Genomic DNA, 26478 nt, shown 5'->3' on the forward strand with positions numbered 1-26478 from the left:
CATAGCTTGCACTGAGTGCGAACCTTTTGCAGCGTGCATTTTGCCCCACCGGATTTGACTTTTTCAGCAACAACAACTTGCAATGACAACCAGTATATAGTGCGATTACGTCACGTGCAAACCATGTTAAATACTTCAGCTTTCTGGTGAAGTGCGACGTTCGCAACACTAGCACTAGACGTCCAAGGTGTAAAGTTGTGTAGTATTTATAGCAGTCTCGCGATGATATACGGCAGCCTTATGAAATGTTGGAGCACATGACTGATAAAGAACAGAGTCGTGAAGTATGGTCCCAAAACAAGTGAACGTAAAACCTAAGATAACATTAGCGTCCCGAGGCAGTATCTCGCAACGTTTCGAGCTGAGGCAAGCTAATGCCCAAACGTGATTTATATTAGGATTCTAAGAATCTTCGTTTGCCCTTCGCGCAATTTATGTTTAACTAGGAATATCATTTTATGCATTTCTATGCATCTCTCTTTGCCGTAAAGCATTGTGTAAGGGATTATTTAGAAAAATAACGTGTCATCTCCTTTTTCTGCACATTTCGCGTATTTGCCTTCCGATATATCATGTGACCACAGTGCTTTTTGGCATCCCTGCAACCCAGTATTTTACACTGCAAAACAGCTAACAAAAGCACGTTTCCGAAGACTCAACATGCAGCTGGCGTATTTTCGAGTATCGTCCTTCCGTGTCGGTCTCAGGCGGTTATGTGAACTTCATAAAGTCAAATTTATCGATGATAATAAAAATATACTTAATTCCTGTCTGAAGATTTGGCAGCATAAATAAAAGATCCTCACCTCAAAGATACACATATAAGTAAACGCACCTTCAAATTATCTGAAAGATGTTCTGCAAATCTTTTTCGGCGCTTTAATCCTCTATAGACACGTTATAGGTGATTTGGGAAAGCTTTAAATAATTTTTTTTGAAGCTAATTTAAATAACTGTGTGTTCCTCACGTATATATAACTTCTCAAATATATAGAAGTTTATTATCGCGTCTTTTATCTGTTAAACAGAACTTTTACGTGTCTGTGGGTCGAACCAAAACAAAATACACTGGGACGAATGGTGGAACTATGACGATTACACACGCAAACTGTAAGAAAGTGTCCAATTAAGTAGCTTCCAAATTGAGTAGAGCATGAAATACCACTTTGTTCTATATAACAAAAATCATCAATTAGCGAGGGTGATGCTTACTTGCAAATTAAATTGACCGGCGTCTTGTCAAGAACAAACCTCAACCGCTATGCCAGTTTATACAATATAAGAAAATGTTCACATGGATAAGCACTGTTTTAGGTGAGATTCGATCTCAGTACGAAGGTGCTCATAGATTAGAGTGAACAATTTCAGCCACTCCTTTTTGCATGATTCGTCGCCCGCATCATGGTGCTGAGAGCAAGCAATGCTGGTTAGAAAAACAAGCATTGTGATTGTCGCTTAGTGTATCTATAAAATTATATTGCCTTAAGCTCAGTCGTCTCGTCATTATATATATATTGCCGCGCGCCAAGTAGGCAGCGCGGCCGTAGCCTAACGGTTGTCGCGCTTGCCTCCCACGCGAATGGCCAGGGTTCGATTTCTGGCCGTGGCTACGCATTTTTGTTTACACTGTAATGTGATGTTCTAGTGAATTCGAGAACCGTCTAGCTGATTCGAGGTTGGAATGTTCTACGCGTCGAACCTTCTACATCGAATGCTCCAGAAGCCAACGCGAGTACAAAAGCGGCTCCGCCTGGCAAGCAGGAGTCAGTCTCGCCCCAGCGTTCGACTCTGCTGTCACGCCGACTTCGACGCCCGCGACGCTCTGTTATTACCTTTTGTACCCTTTTTATTTTTGGCACAAGTTCGCCACATTAAACGTTTATTTCTTCTTGTTTATTTATTGTTTTTGGTCACCACCCGTGACATTTTTGGTGGAGGTGCGGGGTAACGCATGCCCCTGCCGCGTACCCCTCCGAGGGACCGCAGTGCAAGTCCGACGCCAAGCCCACGAAGAACCAACGAAGGCACTACCGAGATCCGGTTCAGTCGTCGCACCCAAGGCCTACACCCGGAATTCGGACTTCTGCCGCCCAGGACCAAGCAGCCAACGAAGCCGACGATGGCCAACCAGTCGCCGACCCCCGCCGCTCCTGCCGTCGTCTACCTGCCCGCCGCCCCCCCGTACGCCGACTCCCTTCCACGGTGAGATCCATGAGGATGTCGAAGACTGGATCAAGCACTACGAGCGTGTCGCGCGGCACAACGGATGGACTGCGGAGCAGTGCCTCCAGAACCTCTACTTTTCGCTGGAGGATACTGCGAGGTATTGGTTCGAGAATCACGACGCTTCGCTTACGTCGTGGGACATCTGTGTGGCCGAGTTGCAGCGGACGTTCGCCACCCTACACCGACGGGAGAAGGCAGAAGATCTCCTCCGAATTCGAACGCAGGGCCCCGACGAAAGCGTCACAAGCTTCGTAGAAGATGTCCTCCGCCTGAGCGCCCGTGCCGATCCACGAGCCACAGACGACAAGAAGCTGCGGGTCCTCATGCGGGAGGTGAGAGACGATATCTTTGGAGGCCTCGTGCGCAACCCACCGGGCACCGTCGAAGCCTTCGTCACCGAGGCGACAAACATCGAGCGCGCCCTCCAAGCGCGCGCTTCCCACTACCAGCGGCATCCAAGTGTCGCTGCAACCGCGCTGCTTGGCGGCGAGAACGCTCCTGGTACGGACATCCGCGAAATTATCCGGGAGGTCGTCCGGGAGGAACCCCGCCAGTTGCTGCCAGCCGCTAGTCGACCAGCGACGCTCTCCATTGCCGAGGCTGTGCGCGAGGAAGTACAACGGGCGCTCCAACCAGAGGTTCCCGTCACCACGGTGGCACCGGAGGAACCGACGTTGAGCTACGCTGCCATAGCCCGACGACCGCCGCAAGCTCCCCGCCAAGCCGCGGCGCCACCCCGAAGAGACGCCCCAACGCCGCACTGTCCCCGACGACAGGAAGATCAGGCGCACGTTCACCCAGACCGACCTGCGCCGTAGAAGACAGACGTCTGGAGGACGGCCGACCGACGCCCGCTGTGTTACCACTGCGGGGAAGCTGACCATGTGTACCGCCGATGCCCATACCGACAACTCGGGCTGCGTGGATTCCACCCAAGCGACCCGCGCCCCCGGTATGGTGAACGCCCTCGGGAGATCGACGAGTACCTGCGACGACCCCAGTCCCCCGAGCCTGCGTCCCGCCGAGAGTTCCGGTCGCCGTCACCTCGACGTCCAGCTTCGCCGATGCACCGACCCCGACGTGAAAGCCTGTCACCCCTCGCTCCTCGCCGGGGAAACTAGGCGCGGCAACCCCTGGAGGTGGAGTTGCCGAAGACGACCGACGCCAAGATCCGCCACGAACGCCGGAGGGCCCCCACTCGAACGCTACCGGAGACCGAAACGACGCTCCTGAAACGGTGTCCAACAACCTAAACGTCATCATCGACGGCCACGACGCATCAGCACTCGTGGACACCGGAGCAGACTACTCAGTCTTGAGTGGGAGGCTCTCCCGCCGCCTTCGAAAAGTGACGACGCCGTGGGATGGACCTCAAATACGAACCGCCGGAGGGCACCTCATCACACCAGTCGGGAGGTGCACTGCTCGCGTCGAGATCCACGGTGAGACATGCCCTGTGAAGTTCGTCGTCCTGCAAGACTGTTCGAGGGACGTTATCCTCGGAATGGACTTTCTCTGCGAATATGGCGCCGTCATCGACCTCGCTGCAAACCAGTTGACTCTTCGAAAGCCCGTCGTGCCGCCGGTGGAGATGAACATGACGTCGACCGCGATCCGAGTTACCGCCGACCATGTGAACCTACCGCCGCGGTCGAGTGTTTTCGTCACCGTTATAACCGACGCAGCCATGCACGGTGAAGCTCTTCTGGAAGGGAGCGTCCAACTGCTCCTCGAAAAAGGAATTGGTGTCGCAAGAGGCGTGACGGATCTTCAAGAAAGACGTACAACTGTTCTTGTGACGAACTTTCGAGAGGAGCCGCAGCACCTAACGAAGGGTACCACCGTGGGCCACATCGAGGAGCTTCAGGCGCCAGCCGTGGTCACCGCAATCTCCGAGGAAACCTCGTCGCCACAGCAGAAGAGCACGACGCCGCCGCCGCTCGACATCGACCCAGAGCTCCCATCTCCGAAGCGCCGGCAACTGGTTGACCTCCTCGCCGAATACAGTGACTGTTTTGCCACGAGATCGAAAGTTCGCCAAACACCAATGGCGAAACATCGCATTATTACTGACGACGACGCACTCCCTGTCCACCAGTCGCCGTATCGAGTCTCCTTAAAGGAAAGGAAAGTGATTCAAGATCAAGTCCAGGAGATGCTCGACGACGACATCATTCAACCCTCAAGAAGTCCATGGGCGTCCCCAGTCGTCCTTGTATAGAAGAAGGATGGGACCCTGCGGTTCTGCGTGGACTATCGTCGACTGAACGCTGTGATGAAGGATGTCTATCCGCTCCCCCGCATCGACGATACGTTAGACCGACTGCGCCACTCCCGATATTTTTCGTCGATGGACCTGAAGAGTGGTTACTGGCAGATTGAAGTCGACGAGCGTGACCGGGAGAAAACTGCCTTCGTCACTCCCGACGGACTGTACGAATTCAAAGTGATGCCGTTCGGACTTTGTACAGCACTAGCCACCTTCCAGCGCGTCATGGACACCGTGCTGGCAGGTCTGAAATGGCAGAGCTGCCTCGTCTACCTGGACGATGTCGTGGTGTTCTCACGAGATTTCGACGAACACCTCAGACGACTTTGAGCCGTGCTTCAAGCCATCAAGACCGCCGGCCTGTCACTCAAGCCAACAAAGTGTCGGTTCGCCTATGGGGAACTAAAGTTCCTCGGCCACGTCGTGAACAACAAAGGTGTTCTACCTGACCCCGAAAAGACCCGCGCCGTAGCTGCAATTGCGCCGCCGTCTGACAAAAAGGCAGTAAGAAGATTTCTCGGACTCTGTGCCTATTACAGGCGCTTTGTTCGAGACTTCGCCAAACTATCCGCACCGCTGACACACCTCACGAAGGACGCCGTAAAGTTCGAGTGGACAGAAGAACACCAAAGGTCATTCGACGAGCTCAAACGAAGACTCCAGACGCCCCCGAGTCTTGGCCATTTCGACCAGTTTGCTGAAACCGAGATCCACACCGACGCCAGTAACACTGGACTGGGTGCTGTACTAGTCCAAGTGCAGGACGGTGCAGAGCGAGTTATCGCATACGCAAGTCGGACGCTGTCTAACGCGGAGACGAACTATTCAACGACTGAAAAGGAGTGCCTCGCTGTCGTCTGGGCAATAACAAAGTTTCGCCCATATTTGTATGGAAGTCCTTTTCGCGTGGTCACAGACCACCACTCGCTCTGCTGGCTGGCGAATCTGAAGGACCCCTCCGGACGCCTCGCTCGGTGGAGCCTACGACTGCAGGAGTTCGACATGACCGTGGTGTACAAGTCCGGCCGGAAGTACAATGATGCCGACTGCCTGTCGAGGGCCCCAGTCGAGGCCGGTCCTTCCTGCACCAAAGAGGACGACGATGAGTGTTTCCTCGGCGCTCTGGATGTCCGCGACATGGCAGCACTCCAGCGAGACGACCCTGAGCTGCGAGCACACATCGAGCATCTAGAGGGACAAGGAAGCGCCGTTCCGCGCGGTTTTGTACGAACACTACCAACCGTCTCCATCCGACAAGGTGTGCTTTACAAGGAGAACTTCAGCGACAACAACACGGCGTGGCTGTTGGTGGTCCCTTCCAGTCTTCAAGAAGAAAGTTTTCAAGCCTGCCACGATGACCCGACGGCGGGACACCTTGGTTACAGCAGGACTCTTGCCAGGATACGCGAAAAGTACTACTGGCCCAAGCTTGCGAAGACAGTGCACCACTACACCCGATCTTGCCACGAGTGTCAACGACGGAAGAAGCCACCGACGAGACCGGCAGGACTTCTTCGGCCTATTGCGCCGCCATCTGCTCCATTCCAGCAAATCGGTATGAATTTACTCGGACGTTTCCCACCGTCGACGCAAGGAAACCGATGGATCATCGTCGCAACCGATTATCTCACGCGGTACGCCGAGACAAAAGCCCTTCCACCAGGAACGGCTGTTGAAGTCGCGAAGTTTTTCATCGAGTCCATCGTCCTCCGGCACGGTGCTCCCGAAGTACTGATCTCAGACCGTGGATCATCATTCATGGCCCAGCTGACGCAGGAAGTCCTTCGTCTCAGCCACACCAGCCATCGTCGCACCACCGCGTACCACCCGCAGACGAAACGGGCTAATGGAGAGACTCAGCAAGACTATCGCCGACATGATCTCCATGTACGTCGACGTGGAGCACAAGACGTGGGACGAGGTGTTGCCCTACGTCACGTTCGCCTACAATACGGCCGTTCAGGAGACCACTGGATTCACCCCTTTCCAGCTGGTACATGGTCGGAAAGTAACGACCATGCTGGACGCAATGCTGCCCCATGAGCCATCTGACAATGAGAGCGACGACGCCCAGGCGGTTGCTCAACGCGCCGAAGAAGCCCGCCAGTTCGCCCGACTCATGATTCAAGACCAGCAACGCGTCGACGCGGGCCGCTACAACCTTCGTCGCAGGGACGTTCACTTCCAGCCCGGAGACAGGGTGTGGGTGTGGACGCCCATCCGTCGCCGCGGCCTCAGTGAGAAACTGCTGAAACGGTACTTTGGACCATACAAGGTACTTCGTCGCCTCGGCGATCTGAACTACGAGGTGACGCCCGACGGAACAAGAACATCATCACGCCGCCCACCACGACCTGAAGTCGTCCACGTCGTGCGCCTGAAGCCGTACTACGCTCGATAGGACTGTGGATCTTATGTGTTTCAAATGACCCTTTAGTTTGCCGTTCTTTTTATGTGCTTTGTTTTGTTTTGTGTTGCATCGAGGCGATGCACTTTTTAAGGGGGGAGTAATGCCGCGCGCCAAGTAGGCAGCGCGGCCGTAGCCTAACGGTTATCGCGCTTGCCTCCCACGCGAATGGCCAGGGTTCGATTCCTGGCCGTGGCTACGCGTTTTTGTTTACACTGTAATGTGATGTTCTAGTGAATTCGAGAACCGTCTAGCTGATTCGAGGTTGGAATGTTCTACGCGTCGAACCTTCTACATCGAACGCCCCAGAAGCCAACGCGTGTACAAAAGCGGCTCCGCCTGGCAAGCAGGAGTCAGTCTCGCCCCAGCGTTCGACTCTGCTGTCACGCCGACTTCGACGCCCGCGACGCTCTGTTATTACCTTTTGTACCCTTTTTATTTTTGGCACAAGTTTGCCACATTAAACGTTTATTTCTTCTTGTGTATTTATTGTTTTTGGTCACCACCCGTGACAATATTGTGCAACGTATTCCGTAAAACAGATATCATGATATATATGGCGAACAGGTGCCCATTTCATGATTTTCTTCACTGTAATTAATTCCTTAGTTTAAGGGCAAAACAACGATTCAACTTCTAATACTGCGATACAAAGTTGTACCAATCACGGTTTTTTTAGGCAACCTACTTCACTTTGCGAAAACATTTCGATTCAGGTACAATGTATGTGACTCCGGTAAACGAAGGGATGTTGAGTCGTATAAACACAACGTTTTGTATGTTAATGTAGATTTTCTTTTCTTGTTGTGTAGGAATAAATAACAGAATTTTATAATTTTGGTACCTGAAAATAAAACTGGATTGAACAAACGATAATAAAAAAAAGAGAAAACTATATACTGTAAATGACTTATTTTTCGTGGGCTCAATATTTCGCGATTTAGGTCAAAGCTGAAGTTTTGGAATAATTCGCGGGTTGTAATTTTCTCGACGCGGTGGAATCTCAATATAAATTCCAATGTGTTTACATTTTAGCAAAATTGTTCGCGGGACCCATTTTTCGCGAATTGTAGGCGATTCGTGAAATTCTAAAAAAATAGGTCCTCGCAAAAATCAGGTCGTTTACAGCAGTTAGTTTCACGGCCTAAATTGTGCCTATTGACAGAACAACGCGGAAAATATATTCTCAATTTTGCGGTTCAAACCGGTTCGAACCGGTTCGAACCGGTTTGAACCGTTATTTTTTGCGCCCCGGAACTGAACCGGAACTGAACCAAAAGCCGTGAACCCGAACCCGAACCGAACCGATAAAAATATCGGTTCGACACTCTGGACGTAGCCTCCTCCGCGGTCCTTTACAAGGTGAAACGAAGTATTCTCTATTCCAGTTTCCCGCTGTCCTAGTGTCCCTCATATAGCAAAGAGGGAATTTCCCGTATGTACCGCGGGGGAATCTTGCTCGCCGCTTTTGTTTTGGAACGGAGGCCGATGTTGGGCAGCGTTTGCGGCCATGGCTGTATCCCTCTAGTTTAGTTTTCGCGTGGTAAGCAGTGCCAGAGGAGGGAAAAATCGGGCGTTCTTAACGAGCTCTCCACTCGTGCGCCATTGCACTCGCTCTCTTGCTTGAGGACAAACAGCTGGTACGACCATATTGGTCTAAGCATTATTATAATGCAAATAAATGCAAAGGTGCCAGCGAGCTGGACAAGAATGAGGAAAATAATCCCTGGAAAAGGGAAACAAGAGGGACAAAAGACATATATAAATCTCCAAACACAGCCAGCTGACTGGTGCGCGACCAAAAAAATACGCCATGGTCCTTGTATCAAACCAGAGACCTCTCTATTTCCAGTGGAGCGCTCTACCAACTGAGCTAAACAAGGGTTAGACGTCAGTAGAGCAAACGGGTTTTATCAGCTGCCACCAGTCTAACACCAATAAGGGTGAACGGCTTGCATTTTAAAGTTGTGATTATAATGCAATTAAATGCAAAGGTGCAGGCGAGCTGGACAAGAAGGACGAAACAAATCTCGTTGCCGTTCTCCCGGGATTATTTTCGTTATTCTCCAGCTCACTTGCACCTTCGCATTAAATTGCGTTATAATCATAACCTTAAAAAGCAAGAATGATAAAACCAGTTCGCTCTACTGATGTCTAATTCCTCGTTAGCTCAGTGGATAAGGAACTAACCAGGAATTAGACGTCAGAAGAGCAAACGGATGTTCTAAAATGAGTCATGAAAATGCCACTTTCTCCCAAGTGCAAGACATTCTTTTACAGATTTCATTCACGCACCCTACCAGTAAAAAAGTGGCTCTACTCGCGTGGCATGGGAGCATATGAAACCACCAACTGCAAAATTTGCCAAACAACTGAAACGCGCACGCACGCTTTCATTTTATATGTGGAAGCCGTGTTTCTTTTTAGACGTTTCCAAAAGGACACTTAAAAAGAACTTTGAAGTGGCTTAAACAAATTTTGCATACTTACATTTTGCCGAGAACCTGGATACAATCCAAGATGTTTTAGTTGTACTAGGACTTTATAGCTATTGGAAGACGCGGAAAGTAGATACTGAAGCGGGTGCTGCAAAGCCCTCCTGGGTAAACTTTAAACGCATAGCAATTCAAGTTGGCCAAAGCATACTCGAATGCCAAAGGGACAATGAATGAAGAGAAATAGTTGAAAACCTCAGTCAGTCACCAGATATTACATACCATGCTGCTACTCGTGGTAAAATATTACCATAGCAAAATATCTCCCTTGCTATGGTCACGGAGGTGCCCTAACATCTTAGTCAATGAACGTATCGTTTGCTTAAAAGTTTTTGCGTCACTGACGAAAGTCGTCACCTGTATATATTGTACATAATTTGTACAAAATTGAACAGTGTTGATTCTGTGTAAATAAGTGTAAATAAATGTTAAAAAAAAAGAACTCCTGGTTAGCTCAGTTGGTAGAGCGCTTCACTGGAAATAGAGAGGTCCCTGGTTTGATACCAGGAGCAGGCGGATTTTCCGGTCGCACACCGGTCACCTAGTTGTGTTTAAAATTTTTTGTTTGTTTTTTGCCCCCTTCGTTCCCCTTCTCCGTGGATTATTTTTGTCATCCTAGTCTTAGCACCCTAAAAAACAAAATCAAAAAATAAATATTCCTGGATATACGATTTTGCCATTTCGCGTGGCGGCGTTTTTATTTCTTGATCGATCTGCTCGCTGTAAAAGAGCATTTTCTGTCTCGGGTTCTTAGGTTTAACCAAGAATTTCTTTGCAAGTTCCTTGCGAGCACGTGCCGTCGGCATCGAAACAAATTCTCGTCAGATTCAGTAGCACAGCACCGAGGTACAAGAATGCCTTAAAGAAGCTTTTTTTGAGCCTTAAATTCAGTTTCACCATAAGTCCGAGTTCGATCTTATCTACGAACAAATGTGACCATTCAAGTTTCTCGGAAAGCGCTAGATCGCGCCATTTTTCATGTTTCTGTGCTTCTGTGGCCGGTCACTTATCCTATCAAGCGCGAAGAATCCTTCGTGACATTGAGTTTTTAGTTTGTGCGTTCGTGTTTTGTTTTTGGAACACGTTCTTGACCCCGTTCGAAGTTACGGTGAAATGAAGTGCAAGCTGAATCAGTGAAATATCGTTTTATATTGTTTATTTTTAGGCGCATTTTTTTCTCCAAACGCCAGATTGGCGAGGGTGAGAGGATATTGGCGAGGGCTCGTGCAAAACTCACTTGTGCATGACCGTATATGGTGCGTCATTGTGGTCGTTTTTACGATCAAGACATACGTTGTTGTTCTTTAGTTTTTATAGCTCATGGAGAACTAAACGTATATATATATATATTATTCGTATACAAAAAAAAAACCACAAAAACATCACATCGCTGGCTCGCACGGGAAGATGCCTAAGGGTGGGCACCTCCATAAAACAAATAAGAATAAGTCACGGGGTCTCCTATATTATCCCTAAGACGACTTGAAAGCGAACGCTAAGCGCCGATGTTAGCGTGATAGCGAACTTTTCGCGCGGTTTGATTGGCTCACTCGGATCGTGGCGTCGGCTGTGTTCCCGGTCATAGTGAACCTCGAAAGACAGCGCGCTCTTTGACGACGCACTTTTGGCATATTATCGCCGTTCTCCTGTCGTCGACGTGTTTTCACTCAAGGTCTTTGAAGGTCGACTGAACGATGAGACATATAAGGCTTTCGCTTTTATGAGTAAAGTCATAAGTGTTTAAAAACGAAGAGGCCATAAACATCATCTTCCGTTGGCCAAATACTGCTCGGAGCGAACTATTGACGTTCATCAACAACGAAACCCGTGCTACTTTCAACAACCGGTGTGCGGAGTGGGATACTTAAGAAACGTGTTACGTTACACGACATTAAAAAAAAAACTAAAAAACTTCACACCACTAAAATACCTATAACGACACTGGACTAACACCTCCGCAGGTGTTAGTCTAGTGATCTCGTGAGGTGTTGTGCGATACTTCAGAAGGGCTCGATGAAATCTTTGTCTGAAAATCTCCCGAAGAAGCTTTCTTGAGTTTGTTCTTGATTGTTTGAACGGCTCTCTCCGCAGCCCCATTAGATGCCGGGTGATATGGGGGGATCCTCATACCACGAATTCCGTTCCTCTTCAGGAATTCCTGAAAAACAAAACTTGTGAAGGCTGGTCCGTTGTCACTCACGATCAGGTTAAGCAATCCGTGCGTGGCAAATATTGATCGAAGACAATTCACCGTTGCCTCCGCCGAAGGTCAGGGAACGACCATCACCTCGAGCCACTTGGAATAAGCATCTACGAGGATTAAGAAATATCGTCCTTGAAATGGTCCCCCGAAATCTATATGAAGGCGTGACCAAGCTTTTTCGGGAAAGGGCCAAGGTGTCGTTGCCACTGGTTGTGGTGCTCGCTTGTGTTCCTGACACACAGAACAGCTGTTGACCTTGCCCTTAATGTCTTCGTCAATGCCATACCACCAAACGTGTCTTCTTGCCACCGTCTTCACTTTGGTGATTCCTGGGTGTCCCTCATGCAGGAGATCCAGCACACTTCCTGTTAGGATTTTCGTAACTACTACTCTCGTACCCATAGCATGCAATTGTCTTGCACGCTTAGCTCCGGCGTTTTAGTAGCGTAGTGTTGCCACTCTGGTGTAGCGGGAAAAGTTGAACCGGCCTATAGCACCTCACGTATTTTCGACAACACCGGATCTCGTCCCGTAGCTGTCGCAATAGCTTCTGGGGAGAGAATTTTGTAGTCACGTTCCAACATGATAACATCTGCGGGCTTTGGCACTCTGAATTTCTTAGTCACCAATGGTAGGCGACTCAGCGCATCAGCATGACCAAGAGTTTTTCCAGGACGATAGACCAAGGCGTAGCTGTAGCTAGCTAGTTTCAACGCCCACCTTTGGATTCTTGGTGAACACTGTGGGGGAATGCCTTTGTCAGCGCCTAATAGTCCCAGCAGGGGCTTGTGGTCAGTGACTGCCTCAAAAGGTCGACACCAGAGATATTGGTGAACTTTTGTAATTCCAAACATGAGTGCAAGAGCCTCTTTGTCCAGGTGACTGTAGTTTTGTTCTGCTGCCATCAGACGACGTGATGCGAACGCAATGGGCTTCTCCTCGCCCATGGAACTCCTGTGCGCCAGTACAACTCCAATTCCGTAGGGTGAAGCGTCGCAGCTTAGCACAAGCTGTTTCGTGGGGTCGTAATCTGCAAGGACACCAGCAGAAGTTACCAGCTCTTTGCTTCGCTCGAACGCGCATTCTTGCTCTCCTGACCACTCCCAGCGTGATCCTTTTCCCAGCAGCCGATGTAACGGCTCCAGGACACTTGACAAATTGGGTAGAAATCTTTTGCAAAAATTAAGCAGGCCCAAAAAACTCTGTAGTTGCTTTGTGTCTTTTGGAGTTGGTGCCTTTACAATTGCTTCCACTTTACTTGGCGAAGGGTGAAGAGATGTGTGGTCGATCAGGTGTCCCAAATACTCTACCTTTGATGCGAAAAACTCGCACTTTTCAAACTTCAGCTTCAATCCTGCATTTGTTAGCCGCTGAAGTACTTTTTCGAGATTTCTCATGCGGTCCGAGTCATCCACTCTAGTTACTAAGATGTCATCAAAGTTGAGGACAACGTGCCTGAGGTCACAAAGCAGGTTTTCCATTTCTCGCTGGAAAATTGCTGGCGCTGATGAAACACCAAAAGGTAGCCTTGTGTACTCAAACAATCCTTTGTGGGTATTGATAGTGACGTACTTCCTTGAGGCCGGAGAGAGTACCATCTGCTGGTAAGCATCTTTGAGGTCCAACTTGGAGAACTTGATGCCTCCAGAGAGCTTCGTCCAGAGCTCTTCGACTCTTGGTATCGGGTACGTTTCCACCTGGGCCGCTGCGTTTATGGTGACCTTAAAGTCTCCACAGATTCGCACTCGACCATCTCTTTTTAGTACCGGGACAATCCCAGTCAGAAGTCCTGACTTGCTTCGAAATTTCTTCCCGTTCTAGTCTTTGAAGCTCTTGAGTGACCATATCTTGCATTGAAAAGGGGACTGGTAGTGGCTTGAAGAACCGGGGTCTTCATCCATCTGGCACGCAAATCTTGGCTTCCACGTTCTTCAGCAGACCCGGCCCACCAGAAAACACCTCTGGCAATTTGCTGAAAAGACCCTCTGTTGATGTATTATGTAGATTTACGACGTCAGCAACAGGTAGACCCAGAGCTTGTATCCAGTTTCGTCCCAGCAGAGTTGGGGAAGTTCCACCAACGACGAACAGAGGAAGAACTTCTCGATCGTTGTACTTCACCAGGATCTCGGCGAAACCTTGAACCGGCGTCAACTCTCCTGAGTACCCTCAAAGAACGACAGTGGAGGGGACAACCTTCACATCCGGCAACAATTCTCGTAAACGTCTTTCTTCCATTACGGAGACACCTGCCCCAGTGTCGAGTTCCATGTCAACTGGTTTGCCTTGAATAATGACAGTTATAATAATTGGAGCAACCTGAGATGCTTTCAGTTGCCACATGTTCTACGTTGGGGGATCATCGTCACTGTCCTGATCGTTGGGGTCGTCGAGGCTGTGAACTGTAACCGCCGATGGCGCCTTTTTCGACCGTCGTCCTGGCGAGTTCTGATAGTCTCGCGCAGCTTTCCCATCTTTCTTGACGCTGCTTGACTCGTCATAGGATCTTGCTGTGCAGACCGCTGAGAGGTGGCCAACCTTTTTGCAGTTGCGGCATGTCATATTAGCATAACGACATGCTGCTGAGCCGTGTGACTTTCCGCAGTGACGACATCGAGACTGTCTAGATGACTGCTCTGATAGGCGGTTGGTTTCGACAGCTGAAGTCGTCCCAGCCCGGCACGCAATTGCTTGTGAATCTTTCGTCGCGGCTTCCATGGCTACCACGACCTTGACCGCTTTCTCAAAAGTCAGTTCTGCATCTTCCAAAAGTCGGGTCTGCATGAGGTCGTTATTGATGCCGCAGACTAGCCGATCTCGAAGCATGTCGTTGAGCACCGTCTTGAAGTCGCAAGAGTCCGCCAACTTCCGCAGAGATGCAATAAAGTCGTTCATGGTTTCTCCTTGTTAACGAATCCTTAAGTGGAACTTCAGACGCTCTACAATTACGGAAGGCTTGAGAGCGTAATGCCCGTTCAGTTTCGTGATAATGCCGTCATAGGAAACATCTCTAGGCCTTTCTGGAGCCAGAAGATTTCCGAGAAGCGAATATGTGCGTTTGCCACAGTTTGACAAAAATACTGCGCGCTTCTTTTCCTCTGCTATGTCATTTGCAATAAAATATTGCTCGCGTTCCAGAAAGACTTGCCTTGCCAAGAAATCTGGTGCCTCTCCGTCCTTCTTCATGTCCTTGCCCGCGTAGTTTGTTACGTTTTGCTCGTCGCCAATGTGATATTTCCAAGAAATATCATAATTAAGAGACCGAACGCGAAGTGATGTATGGCTGGGTATCAGCCTCGGCTCGGACTGCCCTAGCGCCGTCGTCGTCGTTTTTATTCACACCGTGCTCCGCACCTCGATACGTAACACTCAAGGAACGTGTTACGTGACACGACATTAAAAAAAAAAAAAAAAACTAAGAAACTTCACACCACTAAAACACCTATAAGAACAGATAGTGACGTAACTAAAAAAACGTCACCGCCCGCCAAACTTAGCAGCGTTATTTGGCGGGATGTGTGTCTCGTTTCATTTTGCATGACCGTATGGTGTTCACGTGACATTGTCAGTGGCGTCACGTGATCTCCCGTGTAATGTCACGTGACACCATGACATCATGTGCCGTGACAACCACATGAAATGGTCACGTGGTTGGTTGAGGTGCCACAGAAAGCCGAGTGGCGTGACTCTGGCGTGCGCGTCTCCCGAGTGTTAAGGGCCACACGTGTGCAATGAACTACGCGCGTTCGCTGCATGCATGACGACGCCCAGAAGAAAAGAAAACGACGTGTGTTGGATCTCTATGCGGCGGTCTGGGCTCTTAAAAAAAGTAGAGGAGACGAATCGAATACAGGTATAGTGGAAGCAGAAGGCTGTAGGGTGCGGGATCCGAGGTTCACTGCGCATCCCCCTGGGCTTCCCGCTGATCTTCATCCTAGGGCCCTATGTTGCGCTTTTCGGACTCCCACGGTGACTAGGGAGAAGGAAGTGACGTAGGTGTGAATGAACGTATCTTAGCTTACCGATTTCCGCTCTCTTTGTTTTAATACGAAACCATTAACTGTCCCATGGAGCGAGCCGGCGTCATCAGTTTGAAGCGCGAAAACGGCACCAAGTTTCCCTGATCCCATAGGTCCCATTGGCTCGCGCGCAGCGACGTGGCTCCCATCGGCCGCTGCGCGTCTCAGTTTGCTGCATGGCGCTGCGTGTTCGTGCCGCCAGCGCGCGCATAAAACTAACCGCTGCGCTCGGAGGCTTCTGCTTGTCTCGCCGCCGACCAACATGTCGTCGACTCCATCATCCATATCGTCGGCGGAGCCTCTGCTCGCCTCCCCGCCAACGAACATTGCCCCTCCTCAAGCATCCACATCGTCGCCGGTGCTTCTGCCACAACTCGAAAACATTACTCCCGCCACAAAACTCCGCGGATCACTACGCGGCATTCCATTGTACATTCATGCTTTCGCATTCACAACTCATAAGAAGTCCTCAAGTGTCTTCCAACTTTTTTTTTGTTTTCTTCTGCAGAAATTCCTTACGAGCGACTCCAGCAATCAACATCCAAAGAGCGTTGTTGACGTCACTTCCCTCTCCCTGGTCGCCCTGGGAATCCAAAAAGCGGAACATAGGGCCCCTGGTCTTATATCCGGTCATCCACAGCTCTTGCGAACGTCACCGCACGCTACCCCGGAGTCCAACGAGCCACGGCCGCACAAGTCAGCCGAGCATCACCCGTTCCTGGCGTCGATGCCAGCCGTCTCTTCTCGAGTCTTCGGAGGAGGCAATGTGACACTGCACCGCGACACCACTGAGACTGTGAACGATTATTTGTTGCCCTTGACACACTGACCTAAAGTGTACTTGTGATGGCGTTAACGCGAGTCTCTTTTTGTCCACGTAGACTAATGACCGGCTTATATTGACGATTTTTTTTTCTTTGCCTGTTGCGTTTGAATTCTGTTTTGAGTAAATTTTTTTTTATGTATGCAGAAAATGTTTCGTCTCTATTTTCTAACGTGAGTTAATTTACAGGAATTAATACCCCAAACGCTTCAAACCACTGCGTTGCAGTGATATTGCGTCAACTAACACCGTCTTCGTGTCACAACTCAACGCAGCTGAAAACACGCTGCACATTTGCTGTGTCGCGACGTAACACGCACTACAGTGTTATCCAGATATATTTAATCCACTATCGATAAAGAGCTGAAGTTTTCTTACTATATTCTGACGAGGCTGAACATACGTTTAGACTTAGCAAAAAAATAGTCTGTGCTGTAACGCTGAGCACGATGAAACATAATGCTCTGTGTCCGAGAGCAGTCTGTCTTTTCTAAGTCTAGTCCTACGTTCAGCTTCATAAGTCGCCGAGTTCTACCGAATATTGCAGCGATTTGTTCGTCTAAGTGTTTGGAGGGAAACTAGGCGCTCCAGACTTCTTTGAGTCTAATACGCTATAATTTATCTTGAAAGTGGTGCTAGGGGCGGATTTTTTGCGCTAAAATATCAGAGAAAAAACGTGCCTCAAACAAAACTCAGAAATCAAAGCCAACATATTTCCAATGCCTCCATAAAACCACACACCTCGGCCCACTGTTCGCTGGACTAGAGATGACATCACCCTTATGGCTGAAAGCGAAGAGAAAAGAAAGAGCCTCTTGATGAAGGTGAAAGATGATAGTAAAAAAGCTGACTTAAATCTCAACATCCAAAGGACGAGCGAGGACCCTGACATCGAGTCCCATCACTTCATGGCAAAGAGCTGGGGAAAAAATACTAATGGGCTAGACGCGATTATGTAATGTTGGCATAAAGCTACATGTATCCAGGATCCACGTATGCACTGCTGTCCATTGATTTATATAGTTGTAAAATCGATGCTTCTCTTGCTGGGGTCGCCTGACACACCAACAATTGTATGGGACTCTAAGGGGGAAGCGGGGAAGACTGGAGTCTTCTACTCTGGAAGGTTGTTATCGGCAACAAAATTTTTATACCGTTTTCCGGGAACGACGCTTAATATTTTGGGTTCGAATATTCAAAGCGTTAAGACTCCAATCTTTTTAAAGCGTAATATTTTATAAGCAAAGTTCCACGAGAAACCCCTCACAAAAAAACGTCACGTCAACCTCCTAGCTATATTTAGCGGGGGAACTGATACCAAGTGTCAATTTCCCCGCCAGATGTTTGCGGAAAGATTGACGTCCCTTGACCGCGTCATGTGATTTCAAGTTACGTCCCGTCAATTTTCTCCGCTAAATTTGGTGGTGAAGATGACTTGACGTGATCGCATCATTTTACCTCAAGTCACGTCACGTCAATTTTGTGAGGTGATAGTTCGCGCTCGACAAAATGTTTTTTTCTTTTGGCGCTCAGCCCTTCTTGTTTATTTTATAATCTGATTTCAGTCTGCAATGCTACCGCGGAAGCAGACCAGAGACACAACTTTTTTTTTACTTTTTTTTAGGTCTCAACATATTATTTGGAGACTTTGTGCTTCCCTGTTGGATCAAACCTGTATAATTTTATTTAATAAGTATCTTGGGATCCAGAATCGAAGGTTTGGACTTTGTCCTGCGTGAACTGTGATGCGCTTTAACGGGAGAAGAATTCTAGAGAGATTGCGTGCAGTTGCCTGGGGTCTCGGAGTCATCATAGCTTAACAGACATCAAGTTACAAGGCCTTTTAACGCGGAATATGCCAACTCCTGTAAGACGCTACTAGAATAATACTTGGTAGACGTTCAGGGGAGAGTTGGGTTTAATTAAAGGCGCATTTCATGAAGGTAAGTTCCTCTCTTGCAGATCACTGACTTTCGGTGTTCACAAGCCAGAAAGTTGAGTGTGCAACGGTAACCTGCGCCACCGTATATATATATATATATATATATATGGTGTGATTATGCTTAAGAGCTGTAACAAAGACTGGCAAATACTACAAATCAATTTATTTAGTTTTAATGATTTGGATTAACATTGTTTATAATCACTAATTTCAAAGATTTGCGACATTTTTGTTGCTCCTGTTCCGAATATTTTTAATACCCCTCATAGTCGCTCTTCCTCTTCCACATGAACATCAACAAGAAGAAGAGGACATTTAACACACCATCCCACCCTGAAGAAAAGCGGTCCCCGCTTGAAACGTTGGTGCAGTAAAGGCCTTTCTGTGATCTCCTCAACATTCGTTTTACGTCGAACCGGCCCGTTCAACCTTCTCTCTCTCTCTACAGGTTGTTTCAAGTTGTTTCAGAGAACGCAGGGCAAATCGCTCCTGCGAAAACCTTTCATCGCAACGAAAAAAAGCTTGTGGCGTTGTGGTCCTGGGCCACAACGCCACAAGCTTTGACATACAGTGCAACCAGACCCTGCTGCGTCGCGCGATGACAGCGCAGCAGAGGTTGGTTGCACTATCTCTTCGCGGGGCGCGGTGCCGTCGGGACGGAGATGCGCTCCGATAACAAACCGAAACTAAAACACATGTCGAATTTGTGCGGTTTTTCCGAAAGCCGTAAAATGCTTTGCGTGCCTTCCATCGTTCTGCAATTTGTTGATTTAGTGGTTTTCAATGATGCTGCGCAATTTTCTAACTTAAACCATGCCCTTAAACACAATAATAAAAAAGTTGATCACGCAAAAATAATTAACAAGTTAATTATCCGGGTCTTTAACAATTTTCTTAAATGGGCCCCTGGCCCAGGACCAAAACGCCACAAGCCTTTTTTGTTGTGATAAGTAGTTTTTGCAGAAGCGATTCGGCCTGCGTTCTCTGAAACACCCTGTATATATATATATATATATATATATATATATATATATATATATATATATATATATATACAGGGTATATACATACATACCCCGTGGTTTTTTTCAGGATAGTTCGATAGTTTTTGGGTGTTTAAAAGAAGGATTACTTCTATTCTTGTCTTCTCTTTGTGGCCGCAGGCTAAGGAATGCATCCAGGCACCTTGGCATCCTTTAAAACGCATGTGCCGATGCAAGATTTTTTTTTTCAGCGTCGTTTGAACGCTTGGCCAAATATAGATTACACCTCAAAACATTCGATCTGATGATCGCAAAACGTCATAACGTAATCGCAGCCGAGCACCGTGTTTCACTATCCCTACTTTTCTGTGCTGCTTTCACAGACTTGAGAGTATTTCTTGGTGTCAAAGAATGACCGACAGTGGTGCCACAGACGGGTTACCGAATCGCGATACAATAGAGATCAGTGTAACATCCTTAATCCACACATAAAAAAACAAACAAAAAAAAAACATGGCCGAACTTCTGGTGGCTTGAGTGACATTCAGTTGGACCGCTTTTTGTTTAAACATCGGTGGCCAAAAATTAGCTGTACGTATTTGAAGTCAGTCTCGGCGGATAATCAGCGAAGGATGTCGCGAAGCAGACGTACATTGGATCGATGTATGTTCCTAGAGTGCACAACACCAAAAATAGACAACATTTTTAAAAATTCCGCCTTCTTTCTCAAAAGATACTTGGTCTCACCTGACATACAATGTAAACTTCTGTACTTCAGGAGACGTTCAACGAACATCGCCTAATCATGTCTAGGCATTCGTAATTATTTGGTAAATGCGAGAGCGTCTGTCATTTTCTGGAGATGTTCAAAAACACAAACTTGCGTCGTAAACAACACAACACCGCGCCATTTCCACAGTCAGTGGGCACGCAGAACATGTCAATAGATCGCTAGCATAGTAGAACACAAAAAACTTCCCACAAATGTGGCCCTTTAAAAGCATAAAAACAATACCCGTACCGGAAACGATTTCGGTCCTTGTCATGGTGACCGGAAGTCGCCAGAATACCATGTACAAAAGCGTCTGTCGGGGTCTTTCATGCTCACTAACAGAGCATCAAGGGGAACGGAGCAAATTGCAATAAACGGTAAAATAATCAAGAGCGCTATCAACGTCCATTCAAGACCATAAGACTGCTTCCCTTCCGCGTCTTTCTCGTGTTGTGGTTTGCTTTTATACATTGCCATTCCCCTACGTGACTGGGCACCGTAGTGTCTTCGAGCAACGTGGACTAGCATGATGACATAGGCTCTACTCTTTCCGACATGCTATTTATAATTTCTAAGTTATAAATGCCTATTAAGAGAACGGCAAATGATGTCTATGCAAAAACCAACATTTACACATTTTCCGCGCTCTCGAGCGGGGCGACGTTACATGTTGTGTAACTCGCAAATCTAGCAGTAAGTCTAAAATACACACCATTTTGCGCGCTGTGATGTTTGCTTTGTTGGCGTGAGCTTTTCCAGGATTTAGTTAATTCTATAGACCTTCTTGCAACCCGTCGGAAATAAGCTGTACTGCCCCATGTTACAATTAGGAATGTCACACTTTCAGTGTTACCAGTAAAGCTTTTCAGAACTAACTTTATTTTCAGTAACTGCGCGAGAAAAAATATATTGTGCCTTGTGATTAGGTGGACTAGTTTAGATTTGTCTATTGATGTGTTGAACCAATCTCGGGGCAAATCAGTGGCTACTTCCCTCCGAAAAACCCTTCAGTCTTTCCTCCTTAGCAGACTAAATGCTGAAGAGGAGGCGAGGAGGGACTTACCTCCACTCCAGGGTTCTCTCTGCGTAAGTTGAATGAGTGGATTGCTTTGCGGGAAGAGCTTGCTCTGTAGATGGTTGAGCGTTTTGCTGTGCTGTCTCTTTCATGCCCCTCTTTCGTTATCGTAAAAAAACTTGCCCTGGTTTCTTAATATGCAACAGACTATAGAACAGGCTGCCACGCCACTCACTGGAGTTGGCAATACAGAGGGCATATGCCTTGCTCCAGAGATTGGTAAAATTTGGCTCCCGTCAGAGTCATGATGAACAGAAGTACCACTCAGAATTTCAGTCCAGCCATTTTGTTGCAACCGAGCACACGTCATGCGCTCAGGCAGGACTCATGTCCAAATTCGCGAAGGGGAGAATACAAAATAGAGATAACACTGGAAATCAATGCTGAACCTCCGGATTGAACAACTTCTTGACGGCTTAGGAAGCACCTCATTTCACAACTGCGAGCTTTATTTGAAATGTATTTCGGGAAAAATATATTGACTGCATCCTTGCAAGATCCTCTGGCAAAAACATCGTGAAAGTCAGATGATCATAAATATTTTAGCAATAACAAAAGGCACAAGGTCCACGAAGACGAGATCACGCATTCTGGACATTGCAACCTCATAGTCGTTGACTGCGCTCTTCGCAAAACAACGTTAGGCGAACAGTCTAACTCCTGTCTACAGCCTCAAGCTATAAAAGTGTTGTTGGAATTACCAAAACAGATATCACTGCAGGACGAAACATGAGAAGGGTGGAAAAACATTCTAGCTCTGCTTTAACTTCTTCATTCAAACAATATATAGGTCAACCATTTCGTCGTTTACCCTGAGACTGGGGGGGTTTTTTGAAGAGCAGAAGAAACAGAAAAAACAGACAGGTCTCAATATAGGTCCTACACGAGCTACACTTTGAGAAAGGCTTCATTCTGTGGCACGCATGTTTTTTTTTTTTTATTTTATCGCAGAGTTGCAAAATAACGAATCGGTTGAATGTCGACCCCTCTCACCTTCACGTAAATAACACACTTCTAAGACTTCATGTGCGAGAACTTCAACAGCGCCTCCATGTGGCAAGCGAAGAAATAAACCATTGCAAGTAAAAACCATGGGTTCAAATTGGTACAAAATGCCGCTTGTCCTATAGGAATATGTTTCTTTTCCCAGTGGAAGGAAGTGATGTAGCGATGTAGGACATAAAGCTTTATTCTAGGGGTGTGCGAATACCGGTTTGAATTGAATAGCGCAGTGTCATCACTAGCTTAAACACAGTTAGAAAAAAAACCAAAACCTGTTGTAAATTTGCGTTCAATTGTGAAGGCTATGAATGACGCAGTGCTATTTGATTCGAGTTGGTGTTTGCACACCCCCCGTTATTCTAGCTCGTGGATGAGTTTTATAGGTGGTATTCAATGGATGCCAAAGGAAACCGGCAATGCTGTTTGGTTTGGCGCTAACTAGCGACGGAAGCAAGAAACATTGGGCATGCCTGAGAGTGGCGGCATCATTGTTCAAAGGTGAGGTATTACTCTGGTAGCACCGCTTAGCCTAGTGTCTGAAGCAAGAAATACTGGGTCGGCCAGGAAGCCGTGATCGCATAACATGCCAGTGTGACCGAAGCTACGTTCCTGGCTGGCCAATCGGAACGTGACTACGTATCATCGGAGTACGCTTTTATTGCGAAGAAGCATGAAGCTTTTCGCTGCATCATGCTCCAATATATGTGCATTGCGCTCGCATACGTGGCGCATATCGAAGCCGACGGCACGCAATGTGGAGCTTATCGTTCACCCTTTGACATGTTAGAACGAGGCAGGGTTTAACAATGGTGGCTGCAGAGGGAAATGCGACGAGCGCTGTATGCGCGAAATGATAAAGATGGGCACGATACGCGACGAAAAATTGGAGAAAGCCTAGATTGTAGTGAGGGTCCATCTCAAACCGTGGTGTGCGCTTGAAATTGAATGGCGGACGCCACCGGCGAAGATCGGTCGCAAGTACGCATGCACCGCGTTTTCAAGCGGCGAGGAGGAAAGCAGGCGGAAAGGCGGAGACACTCGCAGACGAACAACGCGTTCGTCACTTCCTCGCAGCTCGTATTGCAAACGCGGCCCATACACCACGTGACCCTGATCGAGCGTTTGGAAAATCTCTGTAATGTAGGATCACTCAAATTTTTGGGGGGTCGCTGACTCGCCTGCTGGCTGCAGTGCCCGTAGCAATCCCCAGAAAATTTCTTCGCGCAATTTTCATCGCGGAATTTAGGCGCACGATCCATCTAACGGGTGAAACGTGCGCAATTCATGTAGTTGCAGAAACCCGAGTCTAAATATAAAGAAGCTACGTGACCTTTTAACGCACGCGCGGCGGGCAGCGCGTGTGTGGCGATGAAAACCTTCGCAACCGCGAGGGGTGCTGCAGTCTGCAGGCGAGTCGTTTTCATTCATTTCATTTCATTTATTTAACCCTTAAATGCCCACAGGGGGCTTTACATGAGGAACGGGGAACATATTGAAACACTCAAGATAACACAAACAAAGAAAAAGGCTAGGATGTTTGTGAACGCGTACAAACAGGACGCTAGGTGGTGACGAGAGAGGAAATGGCAGATTTGAAGTGATTGCATTCTGGGATGCTCACAATAGGTTCCGGGAGGTTGTTCCAATCACCAATAGCCAATTGCAAGGGAGAAAATTTGAATAAGTTAGTCCTAGGCGTAGTCAGTTGAATTTTGAATGGATGGTCAGTGCGGGGACGGCAGGTGGGCAGTATTCATATTTTTTTTATAGGAAAATTATAATATATTTTGTGTAGGTGGGTAAGACGCGATACTCTTCTCCTGTGTTTTCAAAGAGGGAGGTTTAATTTTGCTTTCATTGCGGTAACACTTGTAGGCTGATAATTGCGGAGAATGAAACGTAAAGCGCGGTTCTGAACAGCTTCCAATTTTTTTTCTGGGTACAACTGATGGGGGTTCCAGACAATGGATGCATACTCGAGTTGAGGACGGATGAGAGAATTATGTGCGATGAGTTTTGTTTCTTGCGTGGCCTCATAGAGATGGCGCTTTAAAAATGTTTGCTTTCGCAGATATGTAGTTTATATGAGGCTCCCATGATAAGTTATGGTTAAAGTTGATGCCAAGATACTTGTAGGGTGTCACGGCTTCATTTGGTATGGTAAAAAGCGAATAATCAATCTGAGTAATGTTTTTTTGGTAGTGAAGTTAAGAAATTTTGTTTTGTCAACATTGATCTCCATTTGCCATTCTCGACACCACGCTTGGATTTGTGACAAGTCATTTTGCAAAGAGTACAGTCGGTTACACTCATTATTTTTCTATAAATCATACAGTCGTCCGCATATAATCTGATAGTGGAATTGAGAAGATCCGGCAGGTCATTTATGTAAATTAGAAACAACAATGGACTCAGCACGGTTCCCTGCGGTACTTCCGATTTAACAAGTTTTTGTGACGAACAGTTGTTGTCTATAACAACGTTATGTGTTCTGTTTGAAAGGAAGTTTTCAATCCAGTTTATGACGGTCGTTTCTACTTTAAGTGCTTTTAATTTTTGGATAAGACGGCAATGTGGGACTTTATCGAACGCTTTTTTTAAAATCAATGAAGATTGCATGAGTTTCATGTTTTTTATGTAGGTTGTGGTGGATGTCCGTTAAAAATTCAAAACGTTGAGATTCACAGGAGTATGACCGCCGGAAACCGTGCTTGTTTGAAAAGAGCACATTATTTACACATAAATAATTTATTACATTAGAATAAACGACATGTTCTATTAATTTATTTACAACAGAGGTTAGAGATATGGGTCTGAAATTTGTAGGGACACCTTTTGCGCCATCTTTAAAAAATGGGACAACCATTGCAGATTTCCAGTCAGCCGGAACAACACCAGAGTCAAGGATGTTTTGAAATATGCGGGATAAGAGTACACTAGACATGTCACTTGTAATCTTGAGCAGCTTTGTAGTTATAAGGTCAGGACCGGGAGCCGAGTTAGATGGTAAATTTGATATTAATTTTAAAATTCTGTCATTTGTTACAATGATCTGATCCATTTGGGTGGTTATAAGATATTCTGGGCAGTAAGAGGGTAATGGAAAAACTTCATCGGTGAACACTTCACTAAAGAAAGCACAAAACAGCTCGCAAGTCTCGGCTGTCGATAAACGTTTTCCAGAGGCGTCACTCAAGCTGACCGAGTCCTTTACCTGCTTTGGATTTACAGCGGACCAAAACTTTTTGGGGCTTGTTTTCAGTGTATTACAAAGATCAAAGTTAAAAAGCTTATCTTTCGCATTTTTTTATTTTATATTTGCAAGTTAAATAACACTCCTTGTATTTGAACCATAAAAGAGCAGTCTGAGGCGCTTTTGCGGCACGCAAAAGTCTATTCTTTTTTTTTAGCAACCTCTTCAAACGTGTTGAAAACCACGGGTTCGAAAACGACGTGTGAATGGTTACTTTCGAAATGAATTTGTCGCATAACTCAAGCAATTTACACTTAAACAAAATCCAGTTTTCATTCAGAGACCTAGAGTCAAATTCTTCTAAAAACCAAGCTGAAAATAACGAAAAGTGTTGGTTAATAGCGTCGAGGTTTGCCCTTGAGTAACTGGAACTTGTATTTTTTCCGAAGAGGTTGCTCACATGATGGATTAAAAAGTTCAACATTAATAGATATGGGATCACTTAATGGTTCCATATACAAAGTATTTGCAACTAGATCGGGTTTTGAAATAAAAAAAAAAGGTCAAGCATGGCTTCACCGCGACTGGGTTTATTAACAATTTGAGAAAGTGCAAAAGAGTATATAACGTCAACAAAATCCCGAGACTGTTTTGGAAGGTTTTGCCACGATAAAAATGGCATTTTATCAGACAGAAGGGACCACTTAATTTCAGGGTAGTTGAAATCACCAGAAATAACAAGTACATCATTTGGATATGAAAGAACAAGAGACTCCAGAAAATCATGAAGTAGCGGAGCAAAATCCAGACCACTTGGGGGCTTATAACGAGCAACTACAATAATAAACATGGTAGGCATTTTTATTCTAACCCAAACGGCTTCAAAGGTTGGAACAGTATCAGAACAATCAATACGGTATGTCTTTTTGACTGCTACAAGCACGCCTGCTCTGTCATTACGAAAAATAAAATTTGAGGGGTATATGGTTAGTTCCGAGTTTGAGATATCATCTGTGAGCCAAGTTTATGTTAAAATGATAACGTCGGCTGAGCATGACTGGACTGCCGA

General features: G+C 46.9%; 1 pseudogene; it reads right to left on the bottom strand.

Moving 5' to 3' along the window:
• Positions 1–13946: 13946 nt before the first annotated feature.
• LOC120843639 lies at positions 13947–26478 on the bottom strand (annotated as a pseudogene).

This window comes from Ixodes scapularis, unplaced genomic scaffold, assembly GCF_016920785.2.
Source record: "Ixodes scapularis isolate PalLabHiFi unplaced genomic scaffold, ASM1692078v2 PGA_scaffold3__209_contigs__length_174095766, whole genome shotgun sequence".
In the NCBI taxonomy this organism is placed as follows: Eukaryota; Metazoa; Arthropoda; class Arachnida; order Ixodida; family Ixodidae; genus Ixodes; species Ixodes scapularis.